Source organism: Mesoplodon mirus (genome assembly GCF_964341445.2).
Source record: "Mesoplodon mirus genome assembly, chromosome: 5".
NCBI classification, from domain to species: Eukaryota; Metazoa; Chordata; class Mammalia; order Artiodactyla; family Ziphiidae; genus Mesoplodon; species Mesoplodon mirus.
In genome coordinates, this window is record NC_138980.1 from 14,458,421 (window position 1) to 14,466,793 (window position 8,373).

Sequence of the window (8,373 nt, forward strand, 5' to 3'; positions counted from 1 at the left end):
TGGGGATGCACCAGTTAAGAAGACAAAGCACCTGACCTCAGGGAGCACCAACTTAGTGATGGAGACAGGCAGGTTAGCGACATGCTGAGAACAATAAAACCCAACAGAAGTAACCTGTGAGGGCAGCTCCAGGATGGAAAAGTCAAGGAGCTCCACAGAGGAGATGGTATCAGGCTTATTTAACTAAAGCTTACTTGGCCAGGAGGAGGGAATAGCACAGGGCAAAGATCAGCATGAATTAGCAATGAGCACAATGTAGAAAGCATCTGGGAGGATGCAGCAAGAGACGGACAGCATTTTCCAAGGTCAGCCTTCACCTGTTCAGGGGGGTCACAATTCTCTTGTCTGTCTAATTTTTTAAGTTGAAATGTTTTTAGGCAAAGAACTCTCCTGTTCACCATGGTTCCCACCATGCCTTACACTCAGCCTGTCTTCTTACATCAAGTTACCTGCCCAGCCCCTGAAGGTATGCAGGGCTGCCACTCTTTCTAGGAGAGGGAGGCTCAACAGAGAGCAGAAATCAGAGTAGTAATTTGATCTCTTCTGGGTTTTTATGAAGACTAGTCTGGTGATATGTGGTAGACAAAACACAACTGGAAGCTGAAAGAATAGCCTGGCCCAACTCTCTCCATACCTTCGTGATCCTATACCCTCCATATACATACACTTAGTTACTTAGAAACCATATACACATCTTACTTCCTAATACACTAATATATGTTACATATGTTTAAGTAATGACTGCACCCAATTCCTGTGAGTGGGTTTTTTCCCCCATACCAACAAGCAAATTTCTGACACCAGCTAGGTATCCTACAATTCAACTCAATTTTGATATTATCTGCCTGGAGATAGCATCACATCCCACAGGTTAAGGACTCAGTCCCACAAGACTGCTCACCCTCCCCTGCCTTCACATGCCAATCTCAAGTCCAGATTGTCACCTGTGCTTCTGACCAACCAGCTATAGATCAGAGGTTCCAATGGGCTCCCTCCCATTCAGTTAATTTGCTAGAACAGCTCACAGAACTCAGAGAAATATTTTACTTACTAGATTACTGGTTTATTATAAAAGGATATAACTCAGTAACAGCCAGATAGAAGAGATGCATAGGGCAAGGCATGGGGAAAGGATGGGAAGCTTCCCTCTCCTCTCTTAGCATGCCACTCTCCCCAATCTCCAAGTGCTCACCAACCCAGCTTTCAGAACCCTGTCCCTCTGAGGTTTTATGGAGGCTTCATTACTTAAATATGATTGACTAAATCTTTAGCTACTGGTGACTGATTCAACCTCCAGCCTCTTTTGCCTCCCTGGAAGTCCAGGGTGGGACTGAAAGTTCCAAATCTCTAATAGTTGTCTCCTCTGGCAACCAGCCCTCATCCCTAGGTGACCTAAGGTCAGTCCAAAAGTCACCTCATAACAAAAGATACCATTTATAGCTCTTATCACTTAAGGAATTCCAACGGTTTTAGGAGCTCCGTGCCAGGAACGGGATGAAGACCAAATACATATTTCTTATTATAAATCACAGTATCACAGTAAGACATGGAAAGGTATTTAAATGGATGTGCTAGAGATGAAATTACACTACTTTTTAAGCTCTGATTTTGTTAACCATACAAAAAAACTTTTCACTGAAAGGAATTATTATGAATACTGATATTTGCAGTGAGTGCAACGTGGTTGATATGTTTTATTATGTCTGCTTTATCTTCATATTAACATTCTGCCATTCGATATTTAGACCATCTGGTTTTAAGCTCAAATTATTTTAAATATTTATTTATTTATTTTTGGCTGCATTGGGTCTTCGTTGCTGCGCATGGGCTTTCTCTAGTTGCGGCGAGCGGGGGCTACTCTTTGTTGAGGTGGGTGGGCTTCTCATTGCAGGAGCTTCTCTTGTTGCAGAGCACAAGCTCTAGCGTGCAGGCTCAGTAGTTGTGGTGCACGGGCTTAGTTGCTCCACGGCATGTGGGATCTTCCTGGACCAGGGTTTGAACCCGTGTCCCCTGCATTGGCAGGCTGATTCTTAACCACTGTGCCACCAGGGAAGCCCTAAGCTCATATTATTTTGATACTTGGCTCTCATAGTTTTCAGAATTGAAAAAAGATATCTCACCAAGGTTCAGAGAGGTATCACAAATGGAAATGTGATAACGTATCACAGTAATGGCTGTGCTTACTAACATACAAAATTTTCAGTCTTACCAACTATGCAAAGGCCTTTGTTTAAATTCAGCTGGTAATTTCCTATCTTCTCTGAGGTCGATCCACTGTTCTTGCAAACTGATTATTGCATTTTTTATATTTTTAACCAAAAGGCTTGAAAACCACTAAAACTCTTCATTTGTTTTTTTTTTAAATTTTTATTGGAGTACAGTTGATTTACCATGTTGTGTTAGTTTCAGGTGTATAGCACAGTGAATCAGTCATACATATACATATATCCACTCTGTTTTATACTCTTTTCCCATATAGGTCATTACAGAGTACTGAATACAGTTCTCTGTGCAATTAGTTTATTCTTCATTCCCACACCCAAGGGCACAATAACCACTTCAAGTGTTCAGGAGTACGTAGGACATCCCCTTGTCCATACAAGGGCAGCCTTGGGTGTCCAGGAGTCACCCTGGATACACAAATAAAATTGAGTGCTAACTATTCACACATATAAAATTCACACGTGTAAAACGAGGTGGTAAGCACCTTGAGCCTTTTTATCCTCCAAGCAAGAACTTTCAGGAATATGAACCTTGGACCACGTGTGAGGAGGTGGGTCTATTGTGAATGTAAGAGTATGGACCCTGGAGTCAGACAGCTTGGTGTGGACCTGCTGACTGTGACCTAGGACAGGGGTCAGCAAAGTCCTTAAAGGGCCAGACAGTGAAAAGAATTGCAGGCCACCTGGTCTCACAACTACTCACTCTGTCCTTGTGCAACAGCAGCCACAGACAACATGTAAACAAACGTGCAAGCTGTATGCGAACAAAACTTTACTTATAGAAACAGGTATTTCTTGAAACTCATAAAACTTCATTTGCAAGATGTTTAACTAGGGTAGGCATGAGGTAGGCAAAGTGTCAACACTACCATTTTCTTGCTGTTTGCTTCTGTTTGCATTATTAATGCTATCTTCTTTCAGCAGTTTCTTTTTGCAGGACTCATTTTTAAACCATGTGTCCATTTTGTTAGGGTTAATTTAGTGGAAACAAATCGTAAATCCATTTAACCTGGCCGACATACACTGCAGAAGGTCAAGTTATACTGAAAGAAAAGGCGTGATGCATAAGCACTCCACATTTAGAGAGCCTGCCCCAGCCTCAGGCTTGTGTGACCTTGGTATGTGACCTCAGACAGTCGGACCAACAGAGCAGTGAGAGGCCAGTATCCATCTACATAGTAAATATTACTAAAGTGCAATGTTTCTCCCATTGTTTGAAGCCATAGAAGTTCTAAAATTTTCTCCCCACACCTCAGAGGCTCATTTTGCACAGGACCTGGTACATGGAGGCCTCATTTTGGAGACCACAGTCTTCAAGGTAAGGCAATCCTGAGCCAGGCACTAGCAGATGAGACCTTTTCAAAACGAAAAGGTGCCTGGGGTAGGAATCAATCAGGTGTTGACAAGGGGGAGGCAAGAGGGAAACTAAAGGGGTGAAGGTTGCCTAGAGTTTCCAGCTGGGGCCGCAGGTCAATGGGATATTCAGTCTGACAAGCAGATGCAAGGCAGCCTTGCCCCACCGTGGCCTCCTAGGCCAGGGGAAGATCCAAAGGCTGTCTCCATCCCAAGCTTCACTTGAACTCTGTCCCTCTGTACTCCCCATCATCATTGAACAGATGTGTGAGGTAAGCAGCTGACTCAGAATCCTAAGACCTGGGTTCTAGTCCAAGGTGGCCTACTGCTTAGTAGCTGCGTGACTCTTGGGCACAGATTTCTCATCTTCAAATTGAGAATAAGGGAACATATCCTGTTTGCTTCACTGAATTATAATGTGGCTGGAATAAGATAAGGCACAGGCATGTGAAAAGGCTCTGAAAACTGCAAAGCACTATATAAACGCACAGCATTATTATGACTTTTTAGTATCCTATGTGCATAGTGATCAAGGTCCCAGGCAAGGCACTCTGGTCTTTGTTTTTCTGGGACACGTTCTAGGAGGGTGTATAGCCAGGTGATGTAGGAGGTGGACACCAGGATGAGTAACCCATGGGCAACGTGTCTGCATAGCTGGACATACTGAAATACCACTGACCTCAGGCATCCAGAGACTAGAGGTCACACTTGGAAACTAGGAGGCCTGGATGGTGAAGAGGATGCTGGGTCTTCTGCAGACCCAGCAGAAGACCCCAGAACTTGGCTTTCCTGGAAACTCCCCACTCTAAGCATTTCTTCAGTTGATCTGAAAGAAATTAAAGAAAGAAGCTGGCACTAGATTGAAGCATTGTTTGAAGCTGGGAGATAAGCCTTATCATGCCTACTTTATTAACTTGAGGTCTGGCTTGCCCTGACCCTGATATAATCAGTCTATTAAAATACTTACTGAATGCTTACATAGAAGTACAATATAAGCCCATGCAATGAAAGCATTAACAATCTGATTGGGAAGATTAAATACTGGATGGTTGGGTAAATGATAGATAGGTAAACAGATACTTAGATGGATGGAGGAGTAAATAGGTAAGTACAAACATGAGAAGATACTAACAACATCAGGTAAAAAGAACAACTTATTGAGCATCTACAATGTGCCAGGTACAAAATGCCAGGTGATTTCAGATATGATATCAAACCTATCATTGCTGAATGATAGGCAATGATATCATCCTCATTTGTCAGATAAGGAAAGTGAGGTACAGAGAGGTTAAGTAACTTGGCAAAGCCACCCAGCTAGCTGCCCAATGTTCTTTTGTCTCACTGTTCCTGAGCCAGAGGATACCCACTCCTCCCATCCCCATCTCCCAGCTCCAAACTGTCTTTGTTACTTTTGAGCCTTTGTTTTATGTAAGAACATCTTGGAAATTCTGAGAAAAGCCCCAAACTACTTTCCATTCATTGAGAACCTGAAACTGGATCCTTAGCCATTCTTTTTCCAGACGCCTTCAAGTTTCTCAGGTGAAAGTGAGGCCTCTCAGGAGAAATCAAAGAGCTGTCTCTTCAGGCACCTACTCCCCACCAACCAGCACAGAAATGTTTGCGAGGCTGGCCGGACTCCAGGGGCACACTAAGGAAACTAGTTTGGAGCCAAAGGCATCTATGGGGCATAGTACCTGGAGGCCTACTCCATCCTTCCTACCTCCTTTCACTTCCTGAAGCTCCATTTGCTCCCTCTCTCCTACTGTCTCCCTATCTCCCCACCTTCCCACCTCCAAGACAGGCAGGGGTCTGGGCAGCAGCTCAGCAATGATGTCAAGAGGGTAGGAGGGGGCTTCCCTGGTGGCGCAGTGGTTGAGAGTCCGCCTGCCGATGCAGGGGACACAGGTTCGTGCCCCAGTCCGGAAAGATCCCACATGCCGCGGAGTGGCTGGGCCTGTGAGCCGTGGCCGCTGAGCCTGCACGTCCGGAGCCTGTGCTCCACAACGGGAGAGGCCACAACAGTGAGAGGCCCGCGTACAGCAAAAAAAAAAAAAAAAAAAAAAAAAAAAGAGGGTAGGAGGTGCTGCAGGGCCTCTTGCCACAGACTCAGCTCTCTCCTGGGCCTCTCCATTTGACTCCCTTCCTGGCTCCCAGTTCTCTCAGGGTGCAAGGCCAAGCCTCCAGGGAATTCCTTGTGCCTTCCCACAGGGCTGGAGCCAAGAGTGAGTTTCGAGGCCACTGGCTATAGTGACAGGGAGGACTCAGGGCTCAGAGAACACTGTGAAGCACTTCTGTTAGGAGGTTCAACTGGCCATGGAAGAGGATGCTCCTAAAATGGACTTTGTGGGGAATGGAAAATCCTCTGTGTGAGGGGTAGGGATGGGGAAGGGGGAGCAACCTAGAAATCTAGCCAAATTTCTCCAAGAGTCTCTCCTATCTCTTCCTGGGTTGGCCTGCTCAGCCTCTATCCCCCATTCTCTTGACCCCTATGTCTCTTTTTGAAACTTCCCGGAGTGTAAAGCACGAGGTCCTGGCATTTTCAAGTCTCCTTTTACATGGATAAGGCTCTCTATTGATCCCAAAGAAGCTTTTCAAATACGTAACCAGGAATCAGAAGTCTAGAAATGGTCAAGTTCTATTTTATGGATGGGAAGCTGAGGACTAGAGAGGTGGAGTGGCTTGTCCAAGGTCATACGCACTGCAAACCCCCATTCCATTATACCAGGACAGAGGGGTGTCCTCCAAATTTAGAACCGGAGACTCATCTTCCAGACATGATGGGTGGCGTTATCCATTTTATTTGACTTTCATGGGTCTTTGATCTTAAGAGTCTTTTCTGGCTGTGGTCCAGGAGCATGGCTGAGACGCAACTCAGAATCAAAGGCCTGGCAGCCAGCAGCCCTAGCCGGAGCTGAGGATTCCCACAGACACCCAGAACCTGGTCAGAGCTCCACCCAGAGGAGGAGCTGGAAGAGGCTCCACCCACCTGTCTGCCTGGCTGGTCTTGCAGCTCTGTCTTTCCCGCAGAGAGATCCACTCCATCAGAGAGTGACTGTGTGCCTGCATCCAGGGGGTCAGGGCTGATGATGGGGAGAATCTCGGGGACCCAGAAGACCATGCCCTACCTGAAAGCCCAGCGTGAAGACCTGAAGGACCTGTCCTAACGGAGCCTTGGCAGCTGTCTGGTAAGGGAACTGCTGGCCCCTCCCGGTGCCTGAAGGGAGGAAAGGGAAGCGGATCCAAATATAAGCTCTGCTGGGACTGAGGGAAGGGGGCCGGGTCTGGAATTGGTTGAGCACCTACTTTGTATCAGGTCTCACCATCATCTGAAGAACTATTGATTCCTATCCCTTCTACAGTGGAGGGAACTGAACCTCAGGGAGAAGTCATACAATCTCAGAGTAAGCGCAGAGTACGAGTAGAGCATCTTCTGTCTGATACTCGAGCCACAGGTGTTCCTGTCTGTGTTGCCACCCAGGACACACACCACACACCTTCACCTTCTGTGATTTCCTCAAGGTGGACCCATCGTAATAATGCCTTTCCTCACCTCAACCTAATTCTGGCTCCACTCCTGCTTCCCAGCAAGTGTTTCTGTCTATACTGAAGAGACTGATGACAGGGGAACAGTGCCTGTGTAGGAAGGAGGCTAATATGACAAGTTTGGAGCTCACAGTATTTATGTGATGGCAATTCTGGGAATGGGAGTGGAAGCCTGCACATGTTGGAACTACCTCTGCTTCTTAAACTCGATGCTGGGGATAAGGGGAAGGACAAGGGTTGAGGAAATGGACTAAAGGGAGAAAGTTTGATTATGACCATTGGTGGATTGATAATGGGATTGTTGATGTGTGAGAAGGAAAAGACTGAGGTAGAGAAACATGACAGAATGCAGAATTATAGGAGCTTACGTATGTGCAAAGATGTTCATTACTGATTTTGTAACAGTAAAAAATTTGGAAATAACTTAGTGTCTATATAGGACATGTGTTATATAAATGTTAATACATTGATCTTATGAAATACCTTCAGAAAGGTATTTCTTTCTGAAATACCTGCCATCAGAAAGAATGAGGCAGATCTATAGGAACTGACATGGAAAGGTCCCACTGACATTGGGAAAGAGCATGTGTCAGGTGCAGTGATTAAAAGCACTTGTAAATCAAGTATACTTCAATTTTTTTAAAAAAAAGGTGCAAGTGAAATAAACAAAACCATAAAAATGCTAAAAAAAAAAAAAAGCTCTTGGCTCAGCTTACCTGGATTCACTTCTGCCCCTCACGTGCTATGTAACCTTGGGACTTTTCTTAACCTCTTTAAGCCTCAGTTTCTTCATCGGTAAAATGAGAATGGTAGTTACTACTTCAAGAATTTGTTGTGAGGACTGGAGAGTTTCTTGGCACAGTACAAGCATGCATTCAATATTCAATAAAGATTTGCTTTTATTATTAAGTGAAAATGTAAATAGCAAAAATATGTGCACGCTATCATCCCAATTTTGCTGTTAAATATTTTTCTTCCTGCAAAGATATGTGTGTATATATAAACATAGTGGATGTTTGGATAAAACAACTGTTAACAGTGGTCACCTCGGAGGTATGAGACTAGAGAGGAGTGAGGGAGGGATTTACACTGTTTTTTTAAGAGAGTTTACTTTTCAGAGAAGTTTTAAGTTCACAGCAAAACTGAGCCCCATACACGTGTGCGGCCTCCTGCACCATCAATGTGCCCCGCCGGAGTGTACGTTTGTTAAATTGATAACCCTACAATGACACATCACTGAGATTTACACTTCTGA